This window comes from Notamacropus eugenii, chromosome 5, assembly GCF_028372415.1.
Source record: "Notamacropus eugenii isolate mMacEug1 chromosome 5, mMacEug1.pri_v2, whole genome shotgun sequence".
Lineage (NCBI taxonomy): Eukaryota > Metazoa > Chordata > Mammalia > Diprotodontia > Macropodidae > Notamacropus > Notamacropus eugenii.
In genome coordinates, this window is record NC_092876.1 from 170,843,867 (window position 1) to 170,862,259 (window position 18,393).

The 18,393-nt window shown below is 37.8% G+C and overlaps 1 protein-coding gene, 1 long non-coding RNA gene and 1 pseudogene across 2 annotated transcripts in view; 1 reads left to right on the top strand and 2 right to left on the bottom strand.

The window, feature by feature from the left end:
* LOC140505438 (uncharacterized) overlaps positions 1–18,393 on the top strand; it is a 71,836-nt gene that overhangs the window by 9,122 nt on the left and 44,321 nt on the right. The gene's annotated exons all lie outside the window — the stretch shown is intronic.
* LOC140505434 (olfactory receptor 8B3-like) overlaps positions 1–18,393 on the bottom strand; it is a 79,635-nt gene that overhangs the window by 3,541 nt on the left and 57,701 nt on the right. Inside the window, exon 2 of the mRNA XM_072611418.1 lies at positions 254–433. The gene's annotated coding sequence lies outside the window, so the exon portion shown is untranslated. The remainder of the gene's footprint in view (positions 1–253; positions 434–18,393) is intronic.
* On the bottom strand, positions 5,651–6,668 carry LOC140505433 (olfactory receptor 8G50-like; annotated as a pseudogene).

The window sequence follows — 18,393 nt, forward strand, 5'->3', positions numbered from 1 at the left end:
ATCTCAAGAAGGCACACGGGAGTATGAGCTGTCTATATGTTCCTGGCAACATAGAATCAAGATAGTTAGACTCAGTTATCATATTGGTGTTCAGAGTAAATTATTCTCCTCACCATGTATAATTCTAAACCCAAATTCATTAAGGTTTTAAAGAAGTTAGATCTTCTGCCCATTGTGCATTATTTGAAGACATGAGAGTTTATGCTAACTACACACACAGGAACACACACACAGACATGCATGTTGTACTTACTGCTATAGGTATATATTGATGTATCCACCCCCACTCCCAACAAAATGCGAATTTCTTCAGATTAGCACTTGTTTTGATTTTTGAATATAGAAATTCAATTTTGCTTTTTGATAAGAGTAGCGTAGCAATACTCCACATGTTGTGATACATCCTTTTCCACTATGCATTTTATTATGGTTCCTAGAAAAAAAAAACTTTTAAAATCACTTATTTAATCTCTATTAAAGACCAAAACAAAAACCCTGGGAAATCAAACAAAAGAATACCAAAAAGGAAAATAAAAAAAGAAAAGAACTTCACTAACTAAAGAGCTTTTGAAAAAAAATAAGATTAGTCAATATCCAATTCAATTTCTTTGAGATTTTAACTTTATTAGAGTCTAAATAACCTGTTTCTTTCATTTTGCAGAAATGGAAACTGAGGGTGAAGGAGTTTATGAATTGTCCATGATTACAAAGATGTAATGTAATAATTCAAACATAGGTTTTCAGACTCAAAATCTGGAATAACTTCAATATAAATATGATATGCACACATATAAATATGAAAATGCAAATTGGTGTCCATTAATAGGGTTTTTCATTTGTTTCATTTGTGTCTGTTTCAATGAAAATTTTACTTTAATTTATTTCAATTATGTGAAATTTACCATTATTTTATCTAATTATTTTGAGTCCCATTTGTATTAAAATTGCCCTCAAATGTTTAAAATTTATAGATCAACTTTTTGTACTATTCTTATCTCTGTTAATTTAACAGACAACACTTGAATATTGAATGCCTCTCTAGTTATTTAATTCTTCTTTATTTCTATGGAAATTATATTTTTATTAATATCAAACCCACTTATGTGTTAGTAAGCTAAATCTCAAAGAATTAATGCATTTTGTTACTACCTTAAGTACCATTTGTCTTTCAATCTATTTTCTTGTTGGTGTTCGTATGTAGACAATTGACATTGTGAACTTCATTGATCATTGTACTCCATTTCAAGTTATTTGTCTCAATTAATTTTTTTCCAAGTATTTTGGATTTACTTAGTAAAACAACTTATCATCTACAAATTCTTCTTTTCCTATTTTCCAGTTCTCATTTTCTCAAGTTTTTAAATTATCATGTTGCTATATGTAATATTTCTAGGACTTTGGCAAGTATTAATAATGCTAATAGACATTTGTGCTTTTCCCTTGGTCTCAGTGGGGGAGCTTGACTGTAAATAATGTTAACATTTGGTTTTAAATAGTGTTTCTTAAAAACATAGTGAAGAAAAGCACTTATGTTCCTCTTTTTAAAAATTTTCAACATGAGTGCTGAACTTCGTCAGTTCTGTCAACACCTATTGATAGAACATGTTGAGGATTTTTGTAATCATAGTGATTTATAAGTTCATTATTTTTCTCATAAAACATTTTTGCACTCCTGGTACAAATGCAATTTCATCATAGTGAATAACTTTTGTGACATAATTTTACAAATTCCGGTATTTTATTAAATATTTACATCAGAATTGACAACGTATATTTGCCTGTTTCTTTTTTTCTGCTTTATACTCTTCCTATTTTTATACTAAGTGAATATTTTTGTAAAAGGAATCTGATGACCTGGCATTTTCTTTTTTGATAATAATATTTTTTTTCTTTGTAGCATGAGAATTAACAGATGTTAAATGTTTACTTGAATTCATTTTTAAGTCAATCTGATTCTTGATTAGAATTTACCATGGGAAGTCCTTTATGGGGGTAGCTAGGTGGCATAGTGAGTAGAGCACTGGCCCTGGAGTCAGGAGGACTTGAGCTCAACAAGAACCCCAGACACTTGACACTTACTAGCTATTTGACGTTGGGCAAGTAACATAACCCCAATTGCCTTGCCTTCCCCTCCCTCCAAAAAAAAGTGTTTTATGGAGGGTTTTTTTTTTTATTTCTCTTATGTTTAATTGGTTCAGCTATTGATTCCCTATTTTATTAATCTTTTATCTTTCCCATTTCATTAAAATCTTCAGTATTATTAGCATTTAAACATGTGTAAAAGAGTTTAATAATTATTTTAGGAAAGAAATTTACTTTCCTTTTCATTTGTTATATTTTCTTCTCTCATTTCTGAAGAGTTTTCCTCACAAAAACCAAATTACTGATTTACCACTTTCCTTGATCTTCTCAAAAAAATATGTTTGCTTTATTTATACTGTTATATTCTCAATTTTGAAATTTTGTCTTTACATATCAAATTAATTTCTTGTGCTTTCTTCAATGAATTGATTAATCATTGGTCTTATATTTTTAGCAGTATGCTCACCACGTTGAACCCTAGTTTTCCAATTATCTTAATGTAAATTTTCAAGGCAATATATCTTTCTTTAAATTAATTATGTAATTTTTACTTTTAAACATTCACTTTTAAGGATTTTGAGTTCTAAAACTTCCCCCTCTCTTCCCTTCTTCCTCCCCAAGATATCATGCAATCTCATATAGACTATATAACCATATTCAACATATTTCTACATTAATCATGTTGGAAAAGGAGAATCAGAACAAAAGGCAAAAACCATGAGAAAGAAAAATAGTGTACTTTGATCTGCAGTCAGACTCCATAGACTCTGGATGTGGATAGCATTTTCTCAATTTAATATTTAAAAAAAGAAAGAGGAAAGCTAAATTACCAGAATCAAAAATGAGAAAGAACTCAATACAAAAGATAAGGAAATAAAAGAAATTATTAGTTCTTTCTGTCTTTAAAACTTAAAATTTAAATGAAATTAATGAATAATTTAAAATATAAAATGCTCAGATCAATGAAATTATAGAGAATTTAAGTAACCCAATTCCAGAAAAAGAAATTGAATGAGCCATAAATGAACACTCAGGGAAAAAAAGCTCCAGGACATTTTTTACAATTGAATTTTACTTTTGAATTTACAATTGAATTCTATAAAACATTAAAATAAAAATTAGTTCTAATAGCATACAAATTCTTTTTAAAAATAACAAGAAAATGGATTCCACTATATTACCTTCTATGATATAAATATGGCCATGATGTTTAAATCAGGGAGAAAAAAAGAGAATTGAATTGACCAATATACTTACTTAACATTAATACAAAAATTTAGACAAAATGTCAGCAACAAGGAAGGCTACAGCAACATATAAAAAAAATTATGTATTACTACCAACTAGGATTTATACGTGAAATGAAGATTGGTTCAGCATTAAGAAAACTATGAACACAAAAGATCCTATTAATAACAAGTACAAGACAATTATGAGATTATATCACCCGAAGAATAAAGCATTTTTAACAAAATACAACACACATTTCAGTTTTTTTAAACCACAATAAAACATATTAATAAATATACTTTGCCTTAGTATTGTTTCCTTATTATTGATAAGTAATCACTATCTAATACCAATAGGGACAATTATATATAAAATGGAAATAAACTAGAGATTTTTACAAAAATATCAGGCTAAAGCAAAAATGCCCATTATTCACCACTGTTCCTTAAGATAGTGATAGAAATACTAGCCTTAGCAATAAGGAAAAGAAAATAACAATGTGAATTAGCAAAAAGAAGAAAAACAAAATTATTTTCCCTAGAATAACATTAATTGGGAGAACAGAGAGATATAATTCTCATCTATAACTCCTCTTAGAGAAGAGGAAACCAACAATCACTGGGAATTTCTTAACAGAAGTCCTAAGATCCTAATGGAAAATAATTCCCCCCACCTTTGTCTGACTGAGTGGCAGGAATAGAGTAGCAAAAGTTTAATTACCAACAGATGAAGAGCATGTCCTAGGTGGCTAGCAATTCTGCAGAACAAAATGAGATACACCTGTATTGAGTTTTAGGCAACATTGCTGGGGTAAGCCTATCTGGTGAGACTGTTTAGCCACTTTTCTTATTTTGGAAGTTGAATGATGGGGATAAGACATTAGTTAATTGAGTGGGAGGAGAGTATCTTAAGCTTGGGGTTATAATTTCATAACTTTATTCTCTCAAAGGTTGCTGAAGATCAAGTCTATTTGACCCAAACCAAATAAACAGAGACAGAGAAATAAAGAGTGCTGGACTTGAGATAAGGAAACATATAGGTTCAAGTCCCAATTTTGATACGTACTACCTCTGTGAGCATGGGTACTGAATCTGAGTTTCTTCTCTGTAAAATAGGAATAAATATCTGAAGTATGTGCCTTGATTTATTGTTGTGAGATTCAAGTGATTAAGTAGGTACAGTGCTTTGAAAACCTTAAAGAGCTTTAAGAGTTATCTATTAATTATAGCTCATATTTAGATAGTAACTTATGGTTTCCAAAGGACTTCTGAAAGCTTCACATATAAGAACTATACCTTTGGGATTTTGGGTTAGGGTTTAGATTGGCTAAGGGCTGGTTATTCATCAGCCTGTTTCTGAGGAAATTCTCTCATCTCTCATTCTCCTTCCATGATAAAGGGAATGAGGTTGTTCAAGAAGGACTAGAACTTCTGGACACCTCATCCACCTTTGGTGTTCACCTGGTGTAATGGTAATTTAAATGGAAAGATGGAAGACTGAGTTACATAAGTCTGAGTTACATGGAGCCTGTGGTGGGAGGAGTTTGCTGAATGGGTGAAACAGGAAAAGGTGGAGCTAGAGCAGAGCTGAGAAGAAGTTGGTTGAGAGCAGTCAGAGCTAGGAAGGATGCAGACTGCTGGCTAGTGCAAGTGATTTTCTTATTGTTTGTGATTTCATTTAAGGAAGACTGTGATCTGTTTAATGGAGCTGGTTTGTGGGAAGCCTAGCAAGGGGAAGGCCTGGGAATGGTGCAGTGCCCTGCATTGTTATTGCCTATAGATTTTTGTTGCTGTGATGGATTTGGGTCTGAATAAATGTTTTGGTTCTGCCTTCCATGTGGAGAGTTTGCAGTATTTTCTCTTTGGGGAACAATTTCTTCTTGAGAATGGCAATTATTTAAATCCTCTTGTAGCCCTAATATTCTCTGTTTCACTCATATTGTGAAAGCTTTGAAATTTAACTTCTAGTTGCAGCGATCTTTGTCCCACAGAATGTTATCCATGAAAATTACATTTTCATACATAATTTTAAAATAGAAGAATCATCCCTTTCAATATAAGGAGCAGGTCAATCCATGGATGAATTTCACAGTTATACTATTCATCTGATATGCAAGCCAGGGTTGTAAGAGGATGCAGATGGGGGAAGAGAGATCCAGTCTACCCTGTGTCTCCAAAGCATCTCTGAGTTGGGGTTCAAATTGATTATATATGTAGGACAGGATATCTGTTTTGTGAAACTCTATCTCTCTCTCTCTCTCTCTCTCTCTCTCTCTCTCTCTCTGTCTCTCTCTCTCTCTCTCCTCAGAATCCCAACTTCCACCAAAGATATTGTTCCATTCAAAAGAATGTTCTTTTTATCACATTCTTCAAGGCAATTTTGACATCCTTGTTTCTCACACTATAAATAAGGGGGTTTACCATGGGCACTATGATAGTGTAAAACACAGAGGACACTTTCCCCTCATCCATGGTACTAACTGAAGATGGCTGTAGATACATGAATGCAACAGAGCCAAAGAAAACACCAACTGCTGCAAAATGGGAGCTGCAGGTGCTAAAGGCTTTTGATCTGCCTCCTCTGGACTGAATTTTTAAAATTCTAGCAATGATTAAGACATAAGAACAAATAATGATCAGTGTTGGGAAAAGGATATTAAATGTGCTGGAGGCCAGAGCCACCACCTCATTGACATATGTATTAGAACAAGAGAGCTCCAAGAGTGGAAAGAGATCACAGAAGTAGTGATTAATGATATTTTTGTTACAGAAGAACACTCTAAGCAAGCAGCCTGTGTGAGCTGTGGCCCCTACCAGGCCCAATGAACATACCCCACTCACCAACTATGAGCACACTTGATGAGACATCATAAGATTATAAAGAAGGGGATGGCATATAGCAGCATAGCGGTCATATGCCATCACAGCCAACATCTGACATTCAGAAATTACAAGAAAGGCAAAAAAATAGAACTGTGTCATACACTCAGGGTAGGAGATGGTGTTTTTCTTTGATAAAAAGTTCACCAGCATTTTTGGAATGATGACAGTTGATTGACAGAGATCAATGAAGGACAAACTGCAGAGGAAATAATACATGGGGTTGTGAAGGTGAGAACTGAGTCTAATCAATATGATCATGCCAAGGTTCCCCACCACCGTGACAACATAAATCCCTAGGAACAGGAAGAAGAGGGTCAGCTGGAGCTCAGGCTGGTCTGTCAGCCCTATAAGGATGAACTCAGTCACTAGTGAATAATTTCCTTTCTCCATTCTCTTTGATTGTAGTGTGCATTGAGGCAAGAAACTGTAAACATGAAGGAGAAACAGAAACAACAACAAAGAAAATGTCCTCATTATTACCAGTCTCTAAAAGCAGCTCAGACAGAAGAATAAAATTGTGTACAGTCATCTAATCTTTTGTCTAATTCTGCTTTTCTAACAAACAGTTACTGACCTTCAGTTTTCACATTTATATAATTCATGTATAGTACCCTGTTGGCAAAATCTATGCCTGATCTTCTCTTCAACATATAATAATAATTATTTTTATTCTTATAACCATTCATAGTTTCAAAATTCATTGCTCACACCCTATAATGTGCGCAAGTATTGAAGTAAGTATTACATGTATAAAAATCTACAGCATATTGAGTTTCTAGTCTTCACAGCTAGTAAGTATAAGAGATAGAACCTAGAATTAACTCTCACTTGATGCCAATTATGGGAGAGGTTATGCTGAATTTCAAATAATGCCTTTCTACTATTTTTAAAATAGCCATTAGAGTGAGAAAGGCAAAGATGATATCATCCAAAGTTTAGTACTGATACAATTCAGGAAGAGGTACAATTATTTCATCTCTTCAGTTCAGCAATTTGCCTGTGACTTTTCCATTATAGATCTTAAATCTTGCAGAATTCTGTCCATAGCCCATGAAATGTCCAGAAAATGTGACTGGAGCTTGCCACCTTGGAAACTGTGGACTCTGTCTCCTTTTTCATGATGATGAGAAAAGACCTCAGAGAAGAACAGTTATTGCTGTGGGCTAATATTTGGAAAGCTTTGAGCTGAGAAGGAAATCTGGCTGTCCTCCATGGAGATAGTTCTTATGGACTTGAGATACTGTTTTACTGGAACAGCATGTTAACATGATGGCCAATCAGAAAACTGTTATAATATATAATGTACCTAAATTTTATTAAAATGTCATAAAAACTCTATCAGAAAAAGAATGAAGGGATGTGGATTGGACAGAATTGCAATTTGTTTGACTCACAAAGAGTAGTCATCATTTGGAAAAGATATCTTGAAAGGCAGTCTCCAGTAGAGCCCACAAGGAACTCTTGCTTGGTCTTGTTTTGCTAAATACTCTGTAAGCATACATGATATGTTTATCAAATTCAAACATTACACAAAGCTTGGAGAAGTAAGTACCTTACAGTTACAGTAAACTTACAGTTTTCTCTAAATATGATCCAACACCATCGTTACAGTTTAAAAAATTGGGCTGAATGTAATATGATGTAATTTAATAAGCACCTAAATGTGAAATTGTGGACAGCAGATAAATGTGTTTCAATAATCCAAGAAATATAGAGTCAGTTGATTTGACAAAGATCTGTTTTTTAGTTGACAGCAAAATCAATATAATTAAGAGATGTAATGTGGTCAACAAAAAAGAAACAAATCAACAAAAAATGATTGTACTTCTGGACTACATGAAGAGAGTCTTAACTTCTAGGAATCATAAATAAACAGAACTCCTGTTGATATATCTCCAAGGTTTTATGAGTGTTTCCAAGATTCCTAGGACTTCATTACTAATACACAGACAGAGGATTCTGTGATAGTTCTGTTGTTTCCACCATATTCTACTTTGGTCAAACCACACTGGGGATATTTTATCCAGTTCTATTTGCCATAGTTTAGGAAGGACATTGGCAAGTTGAAGAACATTCAGAAAAGGACAATGAGGGTCATAAATGAGTATGTGAATCAATATATTATATGGATAATTTGACCTACTTTGGAAATTTAATTGAGAGGAAAAGAATCAGAGGAACAAGGTAAATGTTTCCAATATTTTAAAGGCTCTCATATTGAAAAAGAATTAGACTTGTTCAGTTCATCTCCAAAGAATCGAACCAAGCATGACTTATGGAAGTAGCAAAGAGGCAAATTTAGGTTTGATGTGAGCATGAAAATCCCTAAGAATTATACGCAACCCAAAGTGAGATAAGCTGCCTTGGTAGTAGGTCTTCAAGTGGAGACATCATGTCTACCACTTCAGTATGGATATTGAGGGAAGTTGTAGGGTACAGCTTGGACTAGATGGAATGTCTTCTAACTCTAAAAGATCATAGTTGGAGCTGGAGTTCCTCACACCTCCCAAATCTCTACTTTTGAAACCACCTGTTCCCAGTCTTCAGCCTCATGTCACTGTTGATGATGCATAGGCCAGAATATGAAGATGCTTTTTCTTTTGTAAAGTCCTGAGGTTCCATGAATCTCTATTTAGAAGGAAGAATAATTTTGAAATGATCGAATACTCACCCTCTAGCATTGGATCCTAGAGTCTCTTCATCCTTACAATCCTGACAGGTCAATGTCTTCTCTGAAGGTTGACATAGTCCAAGTATAGAGGCTACTAATGCTTTTAAGTGTGGATGAGAATTATGTCACAAAACTGTCTGAAACGCTTTGGGAATTTACTTTACTTGCAGATGATTATCCCTAATTGCCACTTTATACAAAGTATCCTTTTTAGACAAAATAGTATTTTTACTGTCAACAAAGATTCTGATGATGTTTCTTACAGTTTTTATGGTGGTTGATAGGAATCCTGGGACCTCATTAGTAATGCACAGATAGAGACTTCCACAGGGACTTATCTCATAAAGGATCTCCCTTTTCTGGGAAGAAGTCACTAATATTTACCTCTTAATTGTTTTATTCACTTTTTGATTATATTTGAATTTACTTTAAATGTAAATATAAAATAGGAAAAGAATAAAAAGCATTGTGAAATGTACAGAAGTTCATGAGAGGCATCCACATAAAGCAATAAATTGATATTTATATAATTAATACTACGTATTATTTTCAAAACTGTTTCTCTTTTCTTGGCTTCTTTGTATGTTTCTTTTGCTATACATCTTTCCTCTCTTTTCTCCCTACTTCCTCCCCCAACAGAAGGTTACAATTAGATGTAGAACAAAGAAATACATACACATACATATATACATATATATGCATATATACGTATATATAAACATATGCACATTCACAGACACATACATACAATCTGCACACACACACATATATATATATAATGTGCCCGAAGTCAGTAAGAACTGACTTCAAATCTGATCTCAGATGCTCGCTGGCTGTGTGACCCTGGGCAAGTGACGTCACTTGTATCTGCCCCCATTTTCTCCACTGTAACATGGTGATAAAAATGAAGATCAAAGGAGGTCATATTTGTGCACTAGGCATAGCGCAGCGTCTAGCCCATCACTGGAGCTCAGTAAATGCCTATTCCCACGCAGCCCCCCATGTGACTTAGGCCACCTCCCTGGACCTCAGTTTCCTCATCTGTAAAATGAGGGCATTAGCCTAACTGGTTGCGACTTAGGTGCATTCACATGGTGTGTTCTGAATAAACACTTCCTATCTGTTCCTGTGCAATGGAGCTGGCACCCGACAAAGGCTGAAGATGATGATGCTGGGGCTTCTAGAGACAAAGGACTCCCTCACATACTCAAGTCCCATACAGGATGGGGGGTGATCTATATGTGGTTCCTTTGTGTTGTTGAGTCCCTGGGTCTGCCCCAAGTCAATCCACACCAATGTGCATGAAACAGGCCTTCCATTCTAGGGTCAGGCCACTCTGTGGTCAAGTCCAGAAGACTGCCAAGGCACAGCTTTCAGAGGCTAGAAACTGGCTTGTCTTCCTCAGGCTGAGCTGGCCCAGAGGAGGAGATGGCCAGTACAGGCCAAGGGGCAGGCCAGGGCCCTAGGCCCCCCTAAAGACCACAAGATTGAATGTTATGGCACTTCCCACTGCAGTCAGAATGATGGCCCACTAGGAAGAGCTACCTGCAATGGAGAAGGGGCTGATCCAGGGCCTTGGGACAACCCATCTCCAGATAGGGCATCTTATCTTCAGGAGTTTATACAAATCTTGTATTAAAGTCAACTGGGCAGAAATCCCCTGCCACCTATCCTAATTTCCTCCTCACCAGCTCTGTTGATGGAGTTCTTGCCATGGGTCTGGAAGGGGTGGTGCATTGCTCCCAGTGAGGGACTGGCATGTACAAAAATCTTATACATGATCAAGCTGCAGAGTCTTTGGTATGACTGCCAAAAGGGCAGATCAGCCAATAGATGTCAGCTGTGGGCACTGCCAAGCACAGGTTGGGACCCTCTGTTCTGCCTCCACCCCCATCACTTCTGCTTTCTCCTGAGGGCTCAGCTGCACCAAGTCAGCCTGACTTCAAGAGTTGGCCTCCATGATCAGGTGGGCATCATTGGCTAGAGCTCTGGGATTTGTCCTCAGAGTGGTGACAGGTGGCTGATGATATCCCCCTGTCCTGGTGTGGTGAGTTCAGGGGCCTACACTCACCTGCTGGTGCTGGAGAGTCACAAGACAAGTGAAAGCAGAGAGCATGGAGAAGACAGACACCACCAGAATATGGCTCAGGGTAGGGGCTACCAGTGTCCACCAGACCTAACCATGCAGGTAGGAGGGGCTCTGAGATTGGTCCAACAGCTCAAACACCAACATCACAAAGGGCTCAGAGGCACATCACTAATCTAGTCTATGGCTGTGTCATGTAACTCAATGCCCATGCTAGGCCAGCCTGGTGCTAGTTGCCCCTAGGGTAGTAAGTGGGATATAGGATGTGTTCAGAGAGGACCAATACCTTTGGTGTGATGGCTGCCAAGCCCTTTTCAGGACTCTTTCCACCTTTGGTGTCCACCTGTTCCACCCAGTTCTCACTTGTAGCTCCAAGAAGTTGCAGCATGCGCAGCAGCCACACCCCAGTAAACTGTTTTGGCAGATGGGCCAAAACACGTTAAGGGTAACCAAGGGGTCTCAAACCCATTGGAGAGTTGGGAGGGTCTCTACCCCAAGCATGTGAAGATTTCCCTAGTAGAATGGGCAGATGAGAACAATTCATTTCAACAGACGTGAAACTAGCTGAAGCAGGCAACGTGGAACACTTAGAGCTTGGTAAGACATCAAAGACACCAAGGTCATCCACTGCATCTTAAGCCATTGCCAGTATTCTTGATTCTGTCGTTCCATTGGACTATGATGACTGGAGGAGAGAGTGAGGCTGACAACTTTGTGCAACTCTGCTTCACTTAAATCCAATTTACGTGCAAATCAAAAGACATCAACCATACCATTTTACTATCATACCTCAAAGTCCTGTGGGAATAGACAAGTGATGGAGCAGCAGTTACGGATACACTGGGAGCTGTAGTCACAATCCTACATACAGGTCGCTCAGGCCATAGGATCATTTCTCACTGGAAGCAGCAGTGGGACTCGGCAGCCCTCTGGGTGTCTGAGCAGTCTTTTAAGGATTGCACTGCTCAACTCCTGGCGTAATGAAGAGAGCTAGAAAAAGTGCCTTAAAAATTTTCTGCTCATCTAACTCTGGACTGATTACCCTGGCAAGTGGGGAATACCACTCTGCAGTGGAAGCACAAAAAAATGTGCAAAAATATCAGCAAAGATTTTTCCACTCACCATCGGCACATGGAATGTGTGCACACTTAGAGGCAACACAAAATCCAGTAGACCTGAAAGACAAACTGCTCTTGTTGCAAGAGAACTCAACAGGTATCACTTCCAAATAGCAACCCTGAGTGAAACAAGGCTGACAAATAAAGGCCAGCTTACTGAAGGTGGAGCTGGATACACATTTTTTTTCTGGAGTGGCCAAAGTAAAGGGGAGCACTGTGAAACTGGTGTAAGTTTTGCAATCAAAGCTAATCTAGTCAGCAAACTGTCATGCCTGTCAAAAGGAGTGAATGACAGGCTCATGACAATGTGATTGCCACTTGCAGGTAAATGCCATGCCACTATCATCAGTGCCTATGCTTCCACCATGATGATCCCTGATGAAGTCAAAGAAAAATTTTATGAAGAACTAGAGATGCTTATTATCAATGTGCCAAAAGAGGACAGGCTTATAATTCTGGGTGACTTTAATACTACACTAGGCTCAGACTACCAGACTTGGCAGGGAGTCCTAGGGAGGAATGGAGTTGGAAACAACAATAGCAATGGTTATTTAATGCTGAAGAGTTGTGCATCACATGATCTCATCACCAACATCGTTTTCCATTTACCTAAATGCAATAGAACTTCATGCATGCACCTTCACAGCAAACACTGGCATCTAATAGACTATGTGATTGTGAGGAGAAGAGACAGACAAGATGTGGGACAAAGGCAATGCGTGATGCAGAGTGCTGGACTGATCATAGATTTATCCTTTCCAAGCTACATATTCACATTCATTAAAAATGCTGTCCCCAAGGCAAAATGACTACCAGAAGAATTAAGGTCAGCAAATTAGAGCTCTTCTCTGAGCGTGAACAATTTGTTGCTAACTTGGAGGGAAAGTTGAGCCAACACACAGTTGGCAACAGTGGAGCAGAAAAGGAGTGGGCAGCTTTCAGAGATTTGGTGTACAGCACTGCATTTGCTCATCTGGTTCAGAACACTCCCAAACACAAAGACTGGTTTGATGAAAAAGATGGGAAATCCAGAAGCTGCTAAATAAAAAATGAGAACTCCACAGAATTTATCAACAGGATAGTTTGTCCACCTCTAAGAAGGCAGCATTTAATTCCTTCAGAAGTAAAGTGCAAGCAAAGCTTAGAGAGATGCAGGATTCCTGGTTCAGTAAGAAGGCAGATGAAATTCAGTTTTCTGATGATAGTAACAATCCAAAATGATTTTAGGATTCCCTGAAAACTATTTATGGAACAAAAGCCTATGGTGCATCACAACTACTCAGTGCTGATGGAGTCACATTGATTAGTGATAAGGCCATGATCTTAGAAAGATGGGCTGAACACTTCCATAGTGTTCTCAACAGACCATTCTCAATCAATTCTGAGGCCATTGACTGTTTACCTCAGATTGAAGTCAATCCCTCCTTAGCTGAACTTCCAACTGAAGAGGTTTTGAGTACCATTAGGCTCCTTTCATGTGGCAAAGCACCTGGTGCTGATTCTATTCCAGCTGACATTTACAAGGTAGGAGGACCATTGCTCCTACAAATGCTAACTGAAATATTCCTGGTTATATGGCAAGAAAAGATTGCCCCCCAGAAGTTCAAGGATGCCTCCATTGTTAATCTCTATAAATGGAAAAGGAGTAGATTGTCCTGCAACAATCACAGAAAGGTCTCTCTCTTAGTCATTGCTGGCAAATTCTTGCTAGAGTCCTCCTTAAAAGGCTGATCCTTCACCTGGAAGATGGTCATATACCTGAGAGCCAGTGTGCCTTCGAAAAGGGCCAAGGAACAGTCAATATGGTGTTTGCTCCTCGACAACTCCAGGACAAATACCAGGAGCAGAGCAGAGATCTGTACACAACGTTTGTAGATTTGATCAAGGCCTTTGACACTGTTAGTCATGAGGGCTTATTGAAAATTATGTTAAAATTTGGTTGCCCAGGGAAGTTCATCAGTATTGTATGTCAATTTTACGATGGCCTGTTTTCCTGAGTTCTGAATAGTGAACAATGCTCTTGTGCTTTCCCAGTCACCAATGGAGTGAAACAGGGCTGTGTTCTTGCTCCCATTCTTTTTAGCATGATGTTTACAGCCATATTGTCAAATGTTTTCAATAATGATGAACACAGCATCAAGGTCAACTACCATACTGATAGTAAGTTCTTCAATTTGAAAAGGCTACAATCCAAGACCAAAATGGAAGGAGTGCTGGTACATGATTTTCTGTTTGCAGGTGATTGTGCATTCAATGCAGCCTCTAAAGCTGAGATGCAACAAAGTATGGATCAATTCTCTGCTGACTGTGCTAATTTTGGTCTAATAATCCACACCAATGAAACACAAGTGCTCCATCAGCCACCATCACACCATCCATAAATGGAACCATCAATTATAACAAATGAAGAAGTTTTGAATGCTGTGGATAAGTTCACTTACCTTGGTAGTGCACTTTCCAGGGATGTACACACTGACAATAAGGTTGATGCAGGCATTGCCAGAGCTAGCTCAGTATTTGGGAGACTCAGAAGAAAAGTTTGGGAGAAAAGTGATATTAGCCTGACTACCAAAGTGAAGGTCTACAGAGCTGTTGTGCTGAACTCGTTGTATGCCTGTGAAACACAGACAGTTTACCAGTGCCATGCTAGGAAACTGAATCACTTCCATTTGAACTGTCTTAGGAAGATTCTGAAGATCACCTGGTGGGATAAAGTATCAGATACTGAGGTCCTTCCTCAAACTAAACTGCCAGGCACTCAAACTATGCTTCAGAGAGTGCAATTCTGATGTGCGAGTCACGTTGTTCGAATGCAAAATATATGCTTCCCAAAAAGACTATTTTATGGAGAACTCACATGGGATAGTCAATCACATGGTGGTCTGTAGAAGCATGTAGAGGATAAGAGCACTCTCAAGTACTTTCTCAAGAACTTTGTATTTGATTGTGGAACATGGGAGACACTGGCACAGGACCGCTCAGCATGCCATACCCACATCAGAAAAGGTGCTGTGCTCTATGAGCAAAGCAGAATTGAAACAGCACAAAGGAAATGTAGGAGTAACCACCCCAAATGTCCACATGGACTATCTGTGCCAAATCTGTGGTAGACCATTCTGAGCTCATATGGGTCCAATTAGCCATAGTTATACACGTTGAAACTGCACTTTATCATGGTGATGTCATTTTGGTCTTCTTTGAGAACAGACAACAACCAACCACCAACCAGGTGCTGTGAATATAGCATTGGTGCTACAAATGGGGATGGGGATGGGATCATGAAATATCAGACCTCTATTTGGAGACAGAAAGGTGGAGGAGCCAGGGGATGAAATGGATGTCCCAGGGTGGGAGGATTTGTTTTCCTCCCTTAAGCAAGAGTATAGACTAAAGGCGTAGACAGAGCTCTGTGAAAACTGGGAACCAAGACTACTGAAGAAAGAACCCAGACACTTAAAGCCATGGGAAGAAATAGCAGAGGTATATAGCAGAGTCTGAGCCTTACAAAATATCGAATTCTATGTAAAAGCAGAGACAAGCTGCTAGAGGAAAAGGTTCAGAAGGAAAGGGAGTTGACTAATTTGCAGAAGTTTTTTATCCTGCAGCATTCAAACTATTCTTTTGAAGAGGAAACTAGAGAGTTTCAGGTGGTGGAAGAAAAATCTGTTTTTGGTTTGACTCACAGGAGGTGAAAAGTTAACAAAAGTCCTTGCACAGGCTGGGCTTGATTCGGGCCAAAACACAGACCGGGAGGTTGTGTGGGAGGAGAATGAAACAAATGAGGAGGCTGAGATTTGGCCAGTGCTAAGGAGGAAGAAGGAAAATCAGGGGACCCCCACAGTGTTTGGGGAGGTAACTGAGGATTGTACTAAGTAGGAATGCACAGATATTTTGAGTCAGTTCGCACAAATGATGGGAGAATCAGTGAAAAAGATCAATTTCCTCAAGAGAAAAGAATGAATAGCCAGTGAAATCAGAGTCTAAGTGGATTGACAAGAAGAGATCTTTACTGCTCTGTTGAGAGCAGGGGTAGATTTTGAAAGAGTAGATGGCATTCCAACAAATGAACATAAAATGTATTGAGGGAGGGATTGGCGGGGGAGGGGTTTGACCAAGCCTCAGTTCAGAATAGAGAGGGTGTACCTCTAGCCAGAATGATGACCCCAGGACTGCAAATTGGAAAACAGCAAACAATAGTGAATGACTGCATGACACATATATTTGGTCTTGTAATTGTTAGATATCCATTGCCTTCAATATATACAAACAAACAAAAAAATAGTTCATCTCACTCCTCAAACTAGTCCATGTAAAATAAGTGAGACAGAATAAGGAGTCAAAAGTCATAGCTGCCTTTTCTAATTGAATCCAATACATCAAATATGTATTATGTAATTATTGCATGTAAGACAATAAGACACTGTGCTAACCACAAAGACAAATGATAAAGAGTTGCTGCAGTCAAGAACCTTGTATTGTAATGGGAAAACTCTAGCTATATCCCATACTAATAGCAACCAAGGAAATGAGACTCATCCAAATAGTTACTTCGGGCTTTTCCCCCATGAAAATGGAGTCAAAGTGATGGCCAAAATTTCATAATATGCAATCTAAAGCAGTGGCATTCATGCTCATCCCAGGACCATTTGTGAAGAAGAGGCATAGTAGGAAAACCACTAAAAATGGAGAACCTGAGTTTGAACATAATTTACTTCCAGTATAATCATAAGTAAATCACTCTGATTCTCTGGATTTCAGTTTCTTCATATATAAAATGAGGCACTTGAATTAAATGATCTCTACAATATAGTTCATTACATATGTGAGTTTATGTACAAAATATAAAAGATAAAATAAACAACCTACAAAATCCCTTTTACCTATGAATCTGATGATACTGCAAACACTATCCTTTTTCACAGGATTTGAAGCAAAGTCATAAAGAATGCAATGATTCTGAACTGCTGGAGAAAAGACAAGGGTTACAATACCCAAAAATTCCATCCAAACATTTTAAGTTATGCTCTTGAGCTGATTTATTTAAGAATCAAGGGCATTATATGGAATTGAAAGCGAACTCTCCATTGTAATTCCTTTGCATTTTTATTAAATTGAATCCCTAGGATAATTTAAAGGGGACTGTGGTCTGAATCTGGAATATGATAGAAATTAAAAGCAATTTCAAATAAAAAGTTATATAACAGGTTAGTGGAAGTAGGAGTAAATATAGGAGAAAAAAATAGGAGTAAAAAAGGAATTCACAACATAGAGACTTTAGGCCTGAGAATTTGCTGACTTTTTCTGGATGCCTGGCTGGAGATACAAGTAACTCAAGAACAATGGCTAAAGGAACTCAATTCTCTTCTTACAGGAGAGATTCCACCTAGCATCTGCAGTCCATCAGATAATAACAGAGATCAGCAACAGAGATACTCAGAAGAAAGCACCTCAGTGGAAAGTTCAACAAAAGATGCCCAGTAGAGAGTCCTGTAGCAAAGTGAACATGGTTGCATGTTGTCCTTTGTGCTTGAAGAACTCCAAAATGAGATCATTATGTCAGGGTCAACATATAGTGTGTCCAAATGTGCTGATCACACCAATACAAGAGCTTAAGGCACTACTACTGGTCAGGCAAAGACAGTTTGTATGAATATGTATAGTACAGATGTCTCCACATTTGCACATCTCTCATTTCATTTGAGCTATTACCAGTCTTCTTTGCTCATAGAACATAGCACCTTGTTACAACATAGACTTTATAAAGAGAACATAGCAAATGAATCCAATTCAATGAAGAAAGAAGTTTCTTTGATGAAATCAAGAGAAGACTGTTATTACTCTGAAACTAGTAAAGATGTTAATCAACCTAGAAATCCATATGCTTTGACCACACATGGCCCCTATGCAACTGCCCCAGTAGTTCTGTTATTTTGTCACAGGAATTCCTTTCAGAGCTCTCTTCTTCCTTTTCTGGCGGTAATTAGTAGGAATATGTGCTCCTGCGTGCATGGGAGATCTATGTTGTCACTTATTTTACAATATGATTTCATTAAATGGACTCCACTTTGATGTTTTCTGGTTGGTCTAGTAAAAAGAGATGTGATAGCTCATGATCTATAGATTTGAATGGATGCTGACCCATAAAAGTGACTCAAATTGGAAATTGCATTACTGGGGTTCACTTGGAATAAGACTTGGAGATTACATGAAGGGAAAGAATACTTCCTTGTTTCTTAGAAAAACCATTGCAAATGACACCAGATCCTTTCACGACAGCACACAAAATGAGATTTTGAGTTCCATCCATTTCAAATGCTCTCCATT